This window comes from Dendrobates tinctorius, unplaced genomic scaffold (assembly GCF_039654945.1).
Source record: "Dendrobates tinctorius isolate UK_male_01 unplaced genomic scaffold, ASM3965494v1 ptg000173l, whole genome shotgun sequence".
Taxonomy (NCBI): Eukaryota; Metazoa; Chordata; class Amphibia; order Anura; family Dendrobatidae; genus Dendrobates; species Dendrobates tinctorius.
In genome coordinates, this window is record NW_027361840.1 from 1,570,438 (window position 1) to 1,588,874 (window position 18,437).

The 18,437-nt window shown below is 48.9% G+C and overlaps 1 protein-coding gene and 1 long non-coding RNA gene across 2 annotated transcripts in view; one reads left to right on the forward strand and one right to left on the reverse strand.

Moving 5' to 3' along the window:
- The window catches only part of LOC141053916 (uncharacterized), a 68,896-nt gene that overhangs the window by 37,344 nt on the left and 13,115 nt on the right, over positions 1 to 18,437 (reverse strand). The window lies entirely within an intron of this gene.
- LOC141053950 (uncharacterized) overlaps positions 1 to 18,437 on the forward strand; it is a 60,160-nt gene that overhangs the window by 5,284 nt on the left and 36,439 nt on the right. The window contains exon 2 of the long non-coding RNA XR_012221297.1: positions 11,534 to 11,747. This is a non-coding gene — a long non-coding RNA (uncharacterized lncRNA). The remainder of the gene's footprint in view (positions 1 to 11,533; positions 11,748 to 18,437) is intronic.

Below are 18,437 nucleotides of genomic sequence, written 5' to 3' on the forward strand. Positions count from 1 at the left end.
CCAGCAGAGGGAGTTCATCGGACATCAAAGGTGAAGGAGAAAATGAACTCATAACACCAGTGTGTCTGATGACGAGTGGGCCCCCCCACTGTCAGAGACACTTTATTGTACTATGAGAGGCCCTGTGCCAGTCCCGTCGCCCAAGGGTGGGGCCACACACCTGTTCAGGGCAACAGTACTTGCCCGGGTGCGGCAGGTGTTGGCCCTGGGCCTGGGGTAGGAGGGGGGGCAGCCCATTTTGGGTGGTTTAAAAGATGGCATATGTTGATGTGTAGGCTGGACTTTCAGCTGCTGCAAATGGAGGAATTGGAGAAGTCAGAGGAAGAGGACAAAAGCAAGCCTTTTTTCTGGCAACCTATGTGTTATCAGGGGAGGGTGGGACAAAATATTTTAAAACCCATGCATGGTTCATTTTAATGATGGTTAGATCATCAACATTTTGGGTTGACAGACGGGTCCTTTTTTCTGTCAGGTTTGATCCAGCAGCAATGAAGACTCTTTCAGATAGCACACTACCAGCAGCGCAAGTGAGCTCTTGTAAGGCATATTGTGCCAAATCAGGCCAGGCGTCCAGTTTTGAGGCCCAATAATCAAAGGGGAATGACCGGTGAGGGAGAACCTCGATATGGGAGGCGAAGTAGTTTGTAACCATAGATGACAACTGCTGTCTCCTGTCACTTGCAATCGATTCTGTATTAGCTGTCATGTGCACAGGACTTGAGAAATCAGACCACAACATGGTCAGGAAACCCCTGTCTCCAATGGCAGTTTGGCTGTGTGCACCACGAACATCTCCCCCATTTTGCCCACTACAGCTCGTGGGAGAACCAGCTCCGCTGCTGTGTGCTGGGAATGCCTCAAACAACCTGTTTACCAGAGTTGCTTCTTTGTTAGCCAATATTAGCTCTAGGTTCTCCTATGGCATGATGTTGTATAATTTGCCTTCATAGCGTGGATCGAGGATGCTGACCAACCAGTAGTCGTCATCCCTCATCATTTTGGCAATGCGGGGGTCCCTTTTAAGGATCCGCAATGCATAGTCACACGTGTGGGCCAATGTTCCAGGTGTTAATGCTGCACTGCCAGTGGTGGGTGGAGGAGCACTTTCTGGCAAATCCACATCCCTCCAGTCACGCACAAACCCTGTACCTGACCTTGGCACGCCTACATGTTCTCTTGCCCCGAGAAGCATCCTCCTCCCCAAAATAATCATCCCCCTCATCCTCCTCCTCATCTTCCTCCACCTCGTCCAGGACAGTTCACTGACTAGACAATGGCTGACTGTCATCAAGGCTTCCATCCTCCTCCTCCTCCTTCTGTTGCTCCTCCACAGCAGATGCCTGATCCTTGATGTGCGTCAAAGTTTGCATGAGCAGACGCATAAGTGTTATGCTCATGCTTATGATGGCGTCGTCTGCGCTTACCAGCTGTGTGCATTCCTCAAAACACTGAAGGACTTTACAGAGGTCTTTCAGCTTTTACCACTTCACACTCGACAATTCCATGTCTGACCTCAAACTGCCTGCCTGTGTATCCTCCCACAAATGCATTACAGCCTGCCTCGGTTCGCACAGCCTCTCAACCATGCGCATGGTGGAATTCCATCTTGTAGCAACGTCTATGATTAGGCGGTGCTTGGGGAGGTTGAGTGATCGCTGCAGCTTCTGCACATGACTGGAGTGGACATTTGAGCGATGGATGTGCAAGCAGTCTTCGCACCTTATGGAGCAGGAATGTTATTATTATTTATTATTATAGCACCATTTATTCCATGGTGTTTTACATGTGAGGAGGGGTATACATACAGTTGTGGCCAAAAGTATTGACACCCCTGCAATTCTGTCAGATAATTCTCAGTTTCTTCCTGAAAATGATTGAAAACACAAATTCTTTGGTATTATTATCTTCATTTAATTTGTCTTAAATGAAAAAAACACAAAAAGAATTGTCCTAAAGCCAAATTGGATATAATTCCACACCAAACAAAAAAGAGGGTGGACAAAAGTATTGGCACTGTTAAAAAAATCATGTGATGCTTCTCTAATTTGTGTAATTAACAGCACCTATAACTTACCTGTGGCACCTAACAGGTGTTGGCAATAACTAAATCACACTTGCAGCCAGTTGACATGGATTAAAGTTGACTCAACCTCTGTCCTGTGTCCCTGTGTGAACCACATTGAGCATGGAGAAAAGAAAGAAGACCAAAGAACTGTCTTAGGACTTGAGAAACCAAATTGTGAGGAAGCATGAGCAATCTCAAAGCTACAAGTCCATCTCCAAAGACCTGAATGTTCCTGTGTCTACCGTGCACAGTGTCATCAAGAAGCTTAAAGCCCATGGCACAGTGGCTAACCTCCCTAGATGTGGACGGAAAAGAAAAATTGACAAGAGATTTCAACGCAAGATTGTGCGGATGTTGGATAAAGAACCTCGACTAACATCCAAACAAGTTAAAGCTGCCCTGCTGTCCGAGGGTACAACAGTGTCAACCTTTACTATCCGTCGGCATCTGAATGAAAAGGGACTGTATGGTAGGAGACCCAGGAAGACCCCACTTCTTACCCCAAGACATAAAAAAGCCAGGCTGGAGTTTGCCAAAACTTACCTGAAAAAGCCTAAAACATTTTGGAAGAATGTTCTCTGGTCAGATGAGACAAAAGTAGAGCTTTTTGGGCAAAGGCATCAACATAGAGTTTACAGGAGAAAAAAAGGAATTCAAAGAAAAGAACACGGTCCCTACAGTCAAACATGGCGGAGGTTCCCTGATGTTTTGGGGTTGCTTTGCTGCCTCTGGCACTGGACTGCTTGACCGTGTGCATGGCATTATGAAGTCAGAAGACTACCAACAAATTTTGCAGCATAATGTAGGGCCCAGTGTGAGAAAGCTGGGTCTCCCTCAGAGGTCATGGGTCTTTCAGCAGGACAATGACCCAAAACACACTTCAAAAAGCACTAGAAAATGGTTTAAGAGAAAGCACTGGAGACTTCTAAGGTGGCCAGCAATGAGTCCAGGCCTGAATCCCATAGAACACCTGTGGAGAGATCTAAAAATGGCAGTTTGGAGAAGGCACCCTTCAAATATCAGGGACCTGGAGCAGTTTGCCAAAGAAGAATGGTCTAAAATTCCAGCAGAGCATTGTAAGAAACTCATTGATGGTTACCGGAAGCGGCTGGTCGCAGTTATTTTGGCTAAAGGTTGTGCAACCAAGTATTAGGCTGAGGGTGCCAATACTTTTGTCTGGCCCATTTTTGGAGTTTTGTGTGAAATGATCAATGTTTTGCTTTTTGCTTCATTCTCTTTTGTGTTTTTTCATTTAAGACAAATTAAATGAAGATAATAATACCAAAGAATTTGTGTTTGCAATCATTTTCAGGAAGAAACTGAGTATTATCTGACAGAATTGCAGGGGTGTCAATACTTTTGGCCACAACTGTAATACATGCAAGTACAGTAATCTTAAACAATACAAGTCATGACTGGTACAGGATGAGAGGACCCTGCCCGCAAGGGCTCACAATCTACAAAGGGATGAGTGAGGATACAGTAGGCGAGGGTAGAGCTGGTCGTGCAGCGGTTTGGTGGATTGGTGGTTACTGCAGGTTGTAGGCTTGTCAGAAGAGTTAGGTCTTCAGGTTCTCTTTGAATGTTTCCATGGTAGGCGAGAGTCTGATATATTGTGGTAGAGATTTCCAGAGTAGAGGGGATGCACGGGAGAAATCTTGTATGCGATTGTGGGAAGAGGAGATAAGAGGGGAGTACAGAAGGAGATCTTGTGAGGATCGGAGGTTTTGTGCAGGTAAGTACCGGGAGACGAGGTCACAGATGTATGGAGGTCTCAGGTTGTGGATGGCTTTGTATGTCATGGTTAGGGTTTTGAACTGGAGTCTTTGGGTAATGGGAAGCCAGTGCAGGGATTGACAGGGGGGAGAGGCCAGGGAATAGCGGGGGGACAGGTGGAAGAGTCAGGCAGCAGAGTTAAGAATAGATTAGAGGGGTGCGAGAGTGTTAGAATGGAGGCCACAGAGCAGGAGGTTGCAGTAGTCAAGGCAGGAGATGATGAGGGCGTGGACAAGGGTTTTTGCAGATTCTTGGTTGAGGAAATATTTTAGAGTTGAAGTCGGCAGGAAGCGGAAAGGACTTGGATATGTGGTTTGAAGGAGAGATCAGTGTCAAGGATAACCCGAGGCAGCGAACTTGTGGGACTGGAGAGAGTGGGCAGCCGTTTACTTTAATGGATAGGTCTGTTGGGGGGGGTCACGTGAGATGGGCGAAAGATGATTAATTCTGTTTTGTCCATATTAAGTTTTAGAAATCTAGCGGAGAAGAAGGATGAAATAGCAGACAGACATTGAGGGATTCTGTTTAATAGGGAGGTGATATCTGGTCCAGAGATGTAGATCTGTGTGTCATCAGCATAGAGGTGATACTGGAAGCCATGAGATTCTATGAGCTGTCCGAGGCCAAAGGTGTAAATGGAGAAGAGCAGGGGCCCTAGGACTGAACCTTGCGGGACTCTGATGGATAGGGGCGCGGTGAGGAGGTAGTGTGCGAGTGGGAGACGCTGAATGTCCGGTCTGCTAGGTATGACGCAATCCAAGATAGGGCCAAGTCTGTGATACCAAGAGATGAGAGGGTCTGTAGTAATAGGGAATGGTCCACTGTGTCAAAGGCAGAGGACAGGTCCAGGAGGACAAAGTAATGTCGCTTGGCCTTGGCGGCCAGTATGTCATTGGTGACTTAAGTTAGGGCAGTTTCAGAGGAGTGGTGTGGCCGGAAGCCAGATTGCAAGTGGTCAAGGAGGTAGCAAGAAGAGAGGTGGGAGGACAGTTCAAGATGGACGTGTTGTTTCAGTAGTTTTGAGGCATAGGGGAGAAGTGATATAGGGTGATAGCTAGATACAGAGGATGGGTCAAGAGAGGGCTTTTTGAGGATAGGTGTGATTGAGGCATGTTTAAAGCTTGAGGGGAAAACACCAGTTGTTAGTGATAGGTTGAAGAGATGGGTTAGGGATGAGATGAAGACTGTGTTGAGGTTTGGGATGAAGTGGGATGGGATTGGGTCAAGTGCACAGGTAGTGAGATGTGATCTTGAGAGTAGAGTGGAGAGTCGATCTTCTGTAATGGTGGAGAAGTTGATTTTGGGGGAGGAGGGCAGGGCAGGTAGGAGGAAGGGCACTGGGGGTTGTTGACCAAATCTGTCTCTGATGTTATCAATCTACTCCTTGAAAAATGAGGCAAAGTCTTCAGCTGAGATGAGTGGAGAGGGTGGAGGTGCTGGGGGACGGAGGAGAGAATTGAAGGTGTTGAATAACTGTTTAGGGTTGTGAGACAGGGAGGATATGAGAGATGAGAAGTAGGTTTGTTTTGCTGCAGCGAGTGTGGCCTTGAAAGTAGTGAGAGAGTGTTTGAATGCGATGAAGTCCTCATTGGAGTGGGATTTTTTCCATCTCCGCTCAACAGCCCTGGAAGCCCGCCTCAGTTCTTTGGTCAGACTGGTGTGCCAGGGCTGTTTGTTGATTTTGCGAGCTTTGGTATGTTTGAGAGGGGCAACTGATTCCAAAGCTACAGCTATTGTGGTGTTATATAGAGCGGCAGCGGCATCCGCATTGTGTAGGGAACTTACGTCTGTAAGAGGGATTCAGACAGTGAGTGTAGATCGAGGTGTTGAAGATTTCTGTGAGGATGTGCAAGTTTTTGAGGTGGGAATTGTGGACCTGAGGAGGAGAGGGAAGAGAATGTAAGTAGGTTGTGGTCAGAGAGAGGAAGAGGTGAGTTAGAGAGGCTAGATAGGGAGCAGAGGCGGGTGAAGATGAGGTCTAGTGTGTGGCCATCTTTGTGAGTGGCTGCAGAAGACCATTGAGTGAGGCCGAAGGAGGAAGTGAGAGATAGAAATTTAGTGGCAGCTGAGAGGGAAGTGTCAATGGGGATGTTGAAGTCGCCCAAGATGATAGTGGGGATATCAGTGGAAAGGAAATGAAGTAGCCAGGAGGTGAAGTGGTCAAAGAAGGTGGTGGCTGGCCCTGGAGGGCAGTATATGACAGCTAGTTGGAGGTTGGAGGGGTAGTAGATGCGCACAGAGTGCACCTCAAAGGAAGGGAGGGTAACAGAGGATGGCAGTGGGACTAGGGTGAAGGAGCAGTTATCTGACATGAGAAAACCAATTCCTCCACCATGCTTGCAGCTGGGGCGGGGGGTGTGGGAAAGGTGGAATCCACCATATGAGAGTGCAGCAGGAGAGGCTGTGTCAGAGGAGGTGAGCCAGGTTTCGGTGATGGCGAGGAAGGAAAGTTTGTTAGTAATAAAAAGATCATGGATGAAGGAAAGTTTGTTGTAGACAGAGCGAGCGTTCCACAGAGCTCCTGTTAGTGGGACTGGGGAAGCTGGAGCCGGGCGAATGTGTATAAGGTTGGAGTGGTTACGGAAAGTTGTGATTGGGCATGGATGGGAGGTAGACATGACTGTGGGAATGTGATGAGGAGGACCAGGATTTGGAGAGATATCGCCGGCCGTGAGGAGGAGCAGAGAGAGTGTTAGCCGGTGGGAGCAGGAGAGGGCATGAGGGGGCTGTCTGTGTTTGGAGAGAGAGGATTGTATGTTGAGGAACAGATCTGAGGAAGAGGCGAAATGGATTGGAAGGATTGAAGAAGAGATGAACAGTTCATTGCTAGGTGTAGGGATTAGTGGGGTTATCAGAAAGTGAAGGATTATAGGGGTCAGAGTGGAAACAAACAGAAACATTGTTTACATTGTTAACGCCGTATAATTATTTAGGAAGCACTGCACCACCAGGTTCAAGGTGTGAGCCAGGCAAGGTATGTGTGTGAGTTTTGCAAGGCCTATGGCTGCCACAAAATTCCCCCCATTATCACTGACTACCTTGCCTGGCTCAAGATGTAGACTGCCCAGCCATGACTCAGTTTGTCGATGCAAGTGGTCGGCCAGTACCTCCGCGGTGTGTCTACTGTCGCCCAAAGACATCATTTTTAACACAGCCTGCTGCCGCTTACCACTAGCTGTTCGATAGTGGGACACCTCGTGTGCAACACTGACAGATGTGGATAGAGTGCTCGTGCGACTGCGCTCTAACGACGAGCTTTCGCTTCTGGAGGAGGAGGAAGGTCGAACGCCTACAGCCAACTGTTTCCTATACCGTGGGCTAGGCAGCACTGTTCCACCGCCACTGTCCCCTGTGGAGCCTGCATCCACCACATTAACCCAGTGCACAGTGAAGGACATGTAACAGCCCTTGCCATGCCTACTAGTCCATGCGTCTGTTGTGAGGAGCACCTTTCCACTCACTGATTGTTTTAGTGCATGGACAATGCGATCTTTCACATGCCTGTGGAAGACAGGGATGGCTTTTCGAGAAAAGAAGTGCCGACTGGGTAGGTTATAGTGTGGGACAGCGTAGGCCATGAGCTCTTGGAAAGCTTCGCTTTCTACCAAACGGAAGGGCATCATCTCTAATGAGATCAGTTTGGGAATGTAGGCGTTCAAAGCCATTGTACGCGGATGAGAGGATGAGTACTTTCTTGTCCTTCTCAGAGTGTCTGGTAGGGTGAGCTGGACTTGAGAGCTGCATATGGGGGAACTAGCATTGGACATGACGGAGTGAGAAGGGGTTGTGATGGTGAGGGTGTTGATGGCCTAGATTCAGTGTTTCCTCGCGAAAATATTGTGATTGCCTGACTGGTTTGGCATGGTGATGATACCTCAACATTTCTTGATGGTGGTGTGCTTAGCGGTGGCCTTACAGTGGGGGAAGCGATGGAGCATTGCCGGCTAACTTCAGTCGGAGCAGGTGCACATGTGCTACCTGAGCTTTTGTAGTCCATCCACGCTTGCAAGTGCATGTTGGTTAAATGTCTAAGCATGCAATTGGTATTCAAATTTCTTATATTTTTCCCTCTGCTAAAGGTCCTTCGGCACTTCTTACAGATAACCTTTGCGTCATCAGTAGGATTTTGTTCAAAAAAGTGCCACACTGCACTCTTCCTACTATGGTACAAATTTTCAGGGCTTGCACGCTGTGCTAATTTGACCGTCTGGCCAAGCTGTCCTGCAACTCTTTTAGTTTTCTTGCCAAGTTTTTTGACAGCTGTGGGCCTGCCGGATAACCGCTGCTGCGATGATGATGCCTGCTGCGGATCCTTCTCTTGTTCTGACCTATTGTCACCAGCACCCTCTTTCCCCAATGGATGCCAATCCGGGTCAACAACTGGGTCATCCATGACCTCGTCTTCAATGTCATCTGCACCTTCCTCTGTACCTTCCTCTGTGTCACCGTGTACAGTGGTATAGTATGCAGGAAGGGGCACCTGAGTTTCGTCAGGGTCAGATTCTGGCTCAGTAGAGTGCGAGGGCAATATTGTGCTGTGGGTGAATGAACCAGCAGATTCATCTAGCAGTGGCTGTGCATCAGTGCACTCCATGTCAGATTCATCTTGAACTGGGGAATTCAGGATTTGACTGGATAACCCAGGCATGGTATGTGAAAAGGGCTCCATAGAGTAATCTGAAGTGTGTGCTGCAGCATCCTTCACTTTTGGTGTGGGTGAAGGACACAAGGAAAGGTGTTGTTCCTGACCAGAGGCCTGCACTGACGACTCCGTGCTTGCAGTTTTTGTAACTTCAGAAGAGGAGGCAATAGAGCTGGAGGCTGTTTTGGCAATGTAAGCCAAAACCTGTTCCTGATGCTCCGGCTTTAAAAGTGGTTTACCTACTCCCAGAAAAGGGAACCTTAAAGGCCTTCTTGTGCCAGACGATGACGCAGGCTCAACACCTCCTGCCTTAGCTGCTATTGTGCTTTTGCCAGAACCAGCCGATGCACCACCACCATCAGTACCAGCTGCACCCCCCTGCCCACGTCTGCAGCCTGTTCCACCATACTTCCTCATGTTTGGGAAAATGTACCAAAAATACCAGAAGAGAGATGGTACTGTATGAGGAGCGTCCAGCTGTGTAAGGTGTATTAAAAAAATTAAATCTACGTATATATTTTGTTAGTCACAGACGCTCTACCAGTATGTATTTGACCGTAATCCAACACGCAGATATACGGTACTGTATCAGAAGTGTACAGCTGTATACGTTTTTAGTGAAACTAACAATCTCCGTATATGTATTTACGGAGTGTCACACACACGCTGACACTGTATAGATGTGACTGTAATGCGAACGGCAGATATACAATACTGTTTGAGAATCAGACAGTTCTATACGGTGTATGGAGAAATGGAAATGTCCGTACATGTATTTACAGAGTGTCACACACACACGCTGACTCTGTATAGATGTGACCGTAATGCGAACGGCTTTTTTTTTTCCCAGAGTCACACACAGATAGCTTCACTGTTTGAAAAGCAGACAGCTCTATACGGTGTAGGTCTGGAAAAATGGAAAATCTTTTTTTTTTTTCCACAGTCACACACAGATAGCTTGTATTTGTCAGTGATACCAGCCAGTACATGGTAGTGTGTGAAAAAATGAACGCTCGGTAACTGAGCAGAACAAAATAATAAAAGTTGGAGTGCTTTGAAAACACAGCAATGCAGCTAGCAGGTAGCCTTATAAGGCAGCCTAATCACCACCAGCGCTGCTGCACATAACAAAAATCCTCCCCTGTCACTGCACACTAACTGTACAGCGAAAAGCGCTATCAGCGGAAGCAGTTTTTTTTCTTCTTCCCTGCCTAACGCTCTCCCTGTTCAGAATCAGCAGCTGCAGCAGCTCTCCCTGTTCTAAGATCGGCAGAAGTAAGATGGCGGTCGGCGGTCACGGCCTTTTATAGGCACTGTGACACCACACAAAGCCAGGCAGTCACTTGCATGCCCTTCTCTAAGGGCAGTTTCACATGTCAGTGGCTCCGGTACGTGTAGTGACAGTTTTCTCACGTACCGGAGACACTGACACACGTAGACACATTCTAATGAATGTGTCTATGCAGATGTCAGCATGTTTTCATGGACCGTGTGTCCATGTGCAAAACATGCTGACATGTCCGTTTTTGTGCAACAGCACGGATCACACGGGCACATACAAGTCAATGGGTCCGTGTAAACACATTCCGCACACGGATGCTGTCCGTGTGCTGTTCGTGTGCGATCCGTGTGCGTTTTTAAAAGTCAAAGGGTTAACATTGAAACTGATTTTTCCAATACACGGACAGCACACGGATTGTACACACGGACATACGGATAGCACACGGATGTCACACGGATAGCCTACGTATCCACACGGACACGGATAGCTCCGGTACCGGAATTATCTGGATGTGTGAAACTGCGCCAACATGGTGGGGGCCGCTGCCAACGTAATCGCGTTGCCCACGGTGTGCGTCCTTGATGATTGGCAGAGAAAAGGCGCTGGAAGCATCATTTGAAATGCGACTTTGGCGCTCAAGTCGGCGACCTCATGGCCGACCTCACGCTATGGTCGGGTTTCGATCGGCGAAACCCGACTTTAGCAAAAGTCGTCGGATTCTGAATTTGGCCGACCCGTTTTGCTCAATTCTACGCATGATGTCAGTGTTTCCTAGAAGTCACAGAGCAAGCGGACGCTCATGCGCTGAGTAGACAAGCTCCGCTTCTCTCACCAGAAGTGCAGTCAGGGAAGCTGGATATATCTAGTCAGCACAAGACAGCGAGCATGCGCGTCGTGTGACATACAGGATCTAATATTACGTGTAGGTGTCATTTACATGTCTGTAATTCTGCAAGTTGCACGGACATGATGACATGATGCCTATGCCGCGTCAATAGTGAAAGATAGAATGTTAAAAATAATTAAAAAATAAAAAATCCGGGTATATTTACCTTCCGGCGTCCCGCGCTGCCATCCCGGCCTCAGCGTTCCCAGCGATGCCTTGCGAGACCTGTGTGACGTTGGTCTCGCGTTGCTATAGTGATCTCACGAGACCGCTAGAGTCACGCGAGACTACGTCATCACTGGACCGTGCCGCAAGGCATTACTGGGAACGCTGAGGCCGGGAATGCAGCGCGGGACGTCGGAAGGTAAATATACCCCAATTGTTTATTCTTTTTTTTACAGGGGTATGGTACCCAGGGCCTGGAGGACAGTCTCCTCTCCTCCACACCGTGGGTACCAACCGCACATGAGACGCTTAACTTCGCGCATGGTGGGCATAGCCACATGCGGGAAGCGATTCTCATGCATTCCTATGGGTGCGGAGTCGCGGCAATTCTTTGCGATTCCGCACAAAAGAATGAGCATGCTGAGATTTATTCCGTGATGCGATTCCGCTGCAGAAAAAAGCGCAGAATTAGCACAGCATGTGCGGAATGCCACAGGAATGCATGGGGGGCGTTCTGTACACGAGTTTTAAAAGTTTTCGTGCCGAAAATCGCAGCAAAAACGCTTAAAAATCGCATGGTGGGCACACAGCCTGAAGGGGTGTAACATGCGCTATGCCAGGATTCTGCGGCCGTCAGGTGATGGCTCGATTTGCAGACTTGTGCTCCGGCTGACGTCTCCTCCTGCTTCTCTTATTGTTCTGTTTTTCTACTGACAGAAGCCGGAGACGCTCGATCCAGCAGCATTACACACCGACCTCAGTGTCATGGATGACAGCGGAGAAATCTCGCAGATCGCACCGCTGCCACCAGTTTGTCAGAGGAATTCTGCTGCCGCCAATCACCAGGACAAAACGCAGCTGTCTGACGAGTGATGGACGAGGCCGCCGCTGCCTCCACTACTGCGCCGGATATTGGGACCTCACAGTGACGGTACGGTATATACACTTCCGATTCCAGCGCCTAGAATATATATATATGTGTGTATGTGTGTACATAAATATATCTACCATATGACTGCCAATCGGCTCTGTCACAGCTCCCGGAGATTGTGTCGCTATCCCACAATCCACAGCGGCCGGAAGCAGAGACAGAGCCGACCGCCATATTGCAACACCCAAGCAGTGGCCATCTACCGCGGAGCTGCAGCCGCTGCCAGGCTGCAATTGGCCTGAAGCGAGGAGGGGAGGAGTCAGGGGTCACATGATCAGTGTGTGCAGGACTCTGCTGTGCTGGTTGTCATGGTGCTGGATGAGGGGAAGTTTATGTGTGGGGTCAGGAGGGGTTTACAGGGTGGACGGAGCTGAGCCGTGTGTACGAGGTGTACGGAGCGGAGCCGCGTGTGTACGAGGTGTACGGAGCGGAGCCGCGTGTGTACGAGGTGTACGGAGCGGAGCCGCGTGTGTACGAGGTGTACGGAGCGGAGCCGCATGTGTACGAGGTGTACGGAGCGGAGCCGCGTGTGTACGAGGTGTACGGAGCGGAGCCGCGTGTGTACGAGGTGTACGGAGCGGAGCCGCGTGTGTACGAGGTGTACGGAGCGGAGCCGCGTGTGTACGAGGTGTACGGAGCGGAGCCGCGTGTGTATGAGGTGTACGAAGCGGAGCCGCGCGTGTACGAAGTGTACGGAGTGGAGCTGCGCGTGTACGAAGTGTACGGAGTGGAGCTGCGCGTGTACGAGGTGGACGGAGCGGAGCAGCGTGTGTACGAGGTGTACAGAGTGGAGCCGCGTGTGTATGAGGTGTACAGAGTGGAGCCGCGTGTGTACGAGGTGTACGGGCTGGAGCCGCGTGTGTACGAGGTGTACGGAGCGGAGCAGCGTGTGTACGAGGTGTACAGAGTGGAGCCGCGTGTGTACGAGGTGTACAGAGTGGAGCCGCGTGTGTACGAGGTGTACGGAGTGGAGCCGCGTGTGTACGAGGTGTACGGAGCGGAGCCGCGCATGTTCGAAGAGAATGCCAAGAGTGTGCAAAGCAGTAATCAAAGCAAAAGGTGGCTACTTTGAAGAACCTAGAATATAAGACATATTTTCAATTGTTTCACACTTTTTTGTTAATTATATAATTCCACATGTGCTAATTCATAGTTTGATGCCTTCAGGGTGAATCTACAATTTTCATAATCGTGAAAATAAAGAAAACTCTTTGAATGAGAAGGTGTGTCCAAACTTTTCGTTTGTACTGTATACACACACACCCACACCTCGGTATAGTCACTGCTCAACAAAAAACAAAAAGAACAACTAGCTTCCATCACCAATCATTTATACAGGCTGATTGGACGCCTGTTACAGGTTGCGTATGGCTTCAGGGTGTGGTTTACAGAGGAAAAGGAACAAAGCTATTACATTTTATATACCGTATATACTCGAGTATAAGCCGACCCGAGTATAAGTCGAGGCACCTAATTTTGCCACGAAAAACTGGGTAAGCTTATTGACTCGAGCTGGGTATGCATTGTCCCCTCATCCCTGTCCTGCTATATGTGGCTCCCCCTGTTGTACGCTTGGCTCCCCTCCTGTTGCATGCTTGGCTCCCCGCCTGTTGCATGCATGGCTGCCCCAGTCCCCTCTTATGTATGGCTTGCCCGGTCCCCTGTCCCATCTTGTATGCATAGCTTGGCTTCCCCATCCCATCCTTGTATGCATGGTTTTGATCAGCTAGCCCAGTCCTCCTTCATCCTTCCCCGCCCTCCTCGCGCCGTCGCTGCACGTCCCTGTATCTCCGTTGTCCCGGCGTGGCAGCTCTTCCTGTGTTCAGCGGTCACGTGGTACCGCTCATTAAAGTAATGAATATGCGCTCCACGCCTATGGGAGTGGAGACGCATGCATATTCATTATCTTAATGAGCGGTACCACGTGACCGCTCAGCACAGGAAGAGCTGCCATGCCGGGACAACAGAGATGCAAGGAGTTCAGCGAGGGCGGGAAGAAGGTGAGTATGATGTCACAGCCGCTGGCTCCTGCCGCTGCTCCACCGCTCCCCTCCCGCTTCCCCACTGGCTTTCTGGACAATGACTCGTGTATAAGCCAAGGGGGGGGTTTACAGCACAAAAACATGTGCTGAAAATCTTGGCTTATACACGAGTATATACAGTATTTAATCTGGAAACATAGGCAGTGTTTATAAAAACATACAAAATGTGAGCAAAACAATATATATACAATTGCATAAAATTAAAAGGAATAACGAAAGAATAAGTACTAAACCTGGCCACAGAGATGGCTCAGAGCTTAGCGGAGGGCGGTACTCCGTAGGAAAATGGACCTTACTGTGATGTGAGTTATGTTCGTCCCACAACGCCGAAAATATATCTCCCATAACTATCAGATCGATGCAAACCCCAATATTCATCACTGGCCAGTGGCTGCGTCTCAGACAAGCCTTTTGAACAGAGGAAGCTCTTGCATTGGAAGTGTACGTCTCCACCTCTGTGCAATTAAATCCCAGTCTAGGCAGCTGGTTCCCAGAACAGATTCCTGTTGTAACTACCTAGTCCCCACAGGAGGTCCTTACTTCAATAAAGGCTGAAGTGTCAGCGCTCTCTCACTTCCCCAGTTATAGTTTCTCACTTCCCCAATTCTAATTAGTCTCATATGTTCAATGTGACGGTGATTTGTCTCCTCTCCAGAGATTTCTTTATGGATTTTTACATTTTCTCTACGACATTTAGGATTCGGCATCTCAACGTCAACTTTCAGAACTGCACAGTCAGTGTAGGGCAGCAGAGGAGGGAGAAGCTGCTGGGGATGGACACTTGGGCTAGTCATCCTGGTCACATCTTCCCCAGCCGGATATTAAATGTAGGTTTCCTCTGAAATGTCACAATGTCAGAGTAAATCATCCACGGCTGTCAGATCCCTACTCTTGTGGGAAAACAACACTGGAAGCCGTATACGTTACACGGCGTCACTGCTCTCTGCACATCACACGTTAGTGTTCAAGGCGGAAATAGAAGCCATTCTGTCAATGTAAGGCTAGTTTCACACCAGCGTTTATGAGCGCAGCGACGGCCTGCGCACGGCCGCCGCTAAGCCCCGCCCCCTGCCGCGCCTCCGCCGGTAGCTCCGCCTACCGGTAGCTCCGCCTACCGGCGCATGACGCTGCATGCGCCCTGCGTCCCCTATCTTTATCACTGGGGGCGCAGGGCGTGCGCAATATGCATTTGGCGGCGCATGCGTCCTTTTGACGGTGCGCTGACCTGCGCCAAACGCAACCTGCTGCAGTTTGGTTGCGCCGGCGCACCGTCAAAAAGGCGCATGCGCCGCCAAACGCATACTGCGCACGACCTGCGCCCCCAGTGATAAAGATAGGGGACACAGGGCGCATGCAGCGTCATGCGCCGGTAGGCGGAGCTACCGGCGGAGGCGTGACAGGGGGCGGGGCTTAGCGGCGGCCGTGCGCAGGCCGTCGCTGTGCTCATAAACGCTAGTGTGAAACTAGCCTACGGCAACAATAGCAGATGAGATATATTATGAGGTTCTGCAGCAGCTGAGGTGTGTATGATGATGTTCTGCAGCAGCTGAGATATATTGTGAGGTTCAGCAGCAGCTGAGGTGTATAATGAGGTTCTGCAGCAGCTGAGGTGTATATGATGATGTTCTGCAGCAGCTGAGGTATATTGTGAGGTTCTGCAGCAGCTGAGGTGTGTATAATGAGGTTCTGCAGCAGATGAGGTGTATAATGAGGTTATGCAGCAGCTGAGGTGTATATGATGTTCTGCAGCAGCTGAGGTATATTGTGAGGCTCTGCAGCAGCTGAGGTGTGCATAATGAGTTTCTGCAGCATCTGAGGTGTATATTTTCAGGTTCTGCAGCAGCTGAGGTGTATTGTGAGGTTCTGCAGCAGCTGAGGTGTATATTATCAGGTTCTGCAGCAGCTGAGGTGTATTGTGAAGTTCTGCAGCAGCTGAGATGTCTTATGAGGTTCTGCAGCAGCTGAGGTGTCTTATGAGGTTCTGCAGCAGATAAGGTGTGTATTATGAGGTTCTGCAGCAGCTGAGGTGTATTATGAGGTTCTGCAGCAGCTGAGGTGTATTATGAGGTTCTGCAGTAGATGAAGTGTGTATGATGATGTTCTGCAGCAGCTGAGGTGTCCTATGAGGTTCTGCAGCAGCTGAGGTGTCTTATGAGGTTCTGCAGCAGCTGAGGTGTATTATGAGGTTCTGCAGCAGCTGAGGTCTATTGTGAGGTTCTGCAGCAGCTAAGGTGTATTATGAGGTTCTGCAGCAGATGAGGTCTATTGTGAGGTTCTGCAGCAGCTGAGGTGTATTATGAGGTTCTGCAGAAGCTGAGGTGTGTATGATGAGTTTCTGCAGCAGCTGAGGTGTATTATGAGGTTCTGCAGTAGATGAAGTGTGTATGATGATGTTCTGCAGCAGCTGAGGTATATTGTGAGGTTCAGCAGCAGCTGAGGTGTATAATGAGGTTCTGCAGTAGGTGAGGTGTGTATTATGTTCTGCAGCAGCTGAGGTATATTGTGAGGTTCTGCAGCAGCTGAGGTGTGTATAATGAGGTTCTGCAGCAGATGAGTTGTATAATGAGGTTCTGCAGCAGCTGAGGTGTGTATAATGAGTTTCTGCAGCATCTGAGGTGTATATTATCAGGTTCTGCAGCAGCTGAGGTGTATTGTGAGGTTCTGCAGCAGCTGAGGTGTATATTATCAGGTTCTGCAGCAGCTGAGGTGTATTGTGAAGTTCTGCAACAGCTGAGATGTCTTATGAGGTTCTGCAGCAGCTGAGGTGTCTTATGAGGTTCTGCAGCAGATAAGGTGTGTATGATGATGTTCTGCATTAGCTGAGGTGTATTATGAGGTTCTGTAGTAGATGAAGTGTGTATGATGATGTTCTGCAGCAGCTGAGGTGTCCTATGAGGTTCTGCAGCAGCTGAGTTGTCTTATGAGGTTCTTCAGCAGCTGAGGTGTATTATGAGGTTCTGCAGCAGCTGAGGTCTATTGTGAGATTCTGCAGCAGCTGAGGTTATTGTGAGGTTCTGCAGCAGCTGAGGTGTATTATAAGGTTCTGCAGAAGCTGAGGTGTGTATGATGAGGTTCTGCAGCAGCTGAGGTGTATTATGAGGTTCCGCAGTAGAAGAAGTGTGTATGATGATGTTCTGCAGCAGATGAGGTATATTGTGAGGTTCAGCAGCAGCTGAGGTGTATAATGAGGTTCTGCAGCAGCTGAGGTGTGTATACTGAGGTTCTGCAGCAGATGAGGTGTATAATGAGGTTCTGTAGCAGCTGAGGTGTGTATAATGAGTTTCTGCAGCATCTGAGGTGTATATTATCAGGTTCTGCAGCAGCTGAGGTGTATTGTGAGGTTCTGCAGCAGCTGAGGTGTATATTATTAGGTTCTGCAGCAGCTGAGGTGTATTGTGAAGTTCTGCAGCAGCTGAGATGTCTTATGAGGTTCTTCTGCAGCTGAGGTGTATTATGAGGTTCTGCAGTAGATGAAGTGTGCATGATGATGTTCTGCAGCAGCTGAGGTGTCTTATGAGGTTCTGCAGCAGCTGATGTGTCTTATGAGGTTCTACAGCAGCTGAGGTGTATTATGAGGTTCTGCAGCAACTGAGGTCTATTGTGAGGTTCTGCAGCAGCTGAGGTGTATTGTGAGGTTCTGCAGCAGCTGAGGTGTATTATGAAGTTCTGCAGAAGCTGAGGTGTGTATGATGAGGTTCTGCAGCAGCTGAGGTGTATTATGAGGTTCTGCAGTAGTTGAAGTGTGTATGATGATGTTCTGCAGCAGCTGAAGTGTACTGTGAGGTTCTGCAGCAGCTGAGGTGTATTGTGAGGTTCTGCAGCAGCTTAGGTGTATATTATCAGGGTCTGCAGCAGTTGAGGTGTATTGTGAAGTTCTGCAGCAGCTGAGATGTCTTATGAGGTTCTGCAGCAGATAAGGTGTGTATTATGAGGTTCTGCAGCAGCTGAGGTGTATTATGAGGTTCTGCAGTAGATGAAGTGTGTATGATGATGTTCTGCAGCAGCTGAGGTGTCTTATGAGGTTCTGCAGCAGCTGAGGTGTCTTATGAGGTTCTGCAGCAGATAAGGTGTGTTTAATGAGGTTCTGCAGCAGATAAGGTGTGTATTATGAGGTTCTGCAGCAGCTGAGGTGTATTATGAGGTTCTGCAGTAGATGAAGTGTGTATGATGATGTTCTGCAGCAGCTGAGGTGTCTTATGAGGTTCTGCAGCAGCTGAGGTGTATTATGAGGTTCAGCAGCAACTGAGGTCTATTGTGAGGTTCTGCAGCTGCTGAGGTGTATTGTGAGGTTCTGCAGCAGCTGAGGTGTATTATGAGGTTCTGCAGCAGCTGAGGTGTATTATGAGGTTCTGCAGAAGCTGAGGTGTGTATGATGAGGTTCTGCAGCAGCTGAGGTGTATTATGAGGTTCTGCAGTAGTTGAAGTGTGTATGATGATGTTCTGCAGCAGCTGAAGTGTACTGTGAGGTTCTGCAGCAGCTAAGATGTATTGTGAGGTTCTGCAGCAGCTGAGGTGTATATTATCAGGTTTTGCAGCAGTTGAGGTGTATTGTGAAGTTCTGCAGCAGCTGAGATGTCTTATGAGGTTCTGCAGCAGCTGAGGTGTCTTATGAGGTTCTGCAGCAGATAAGGTGTGTATTATGAGGTTC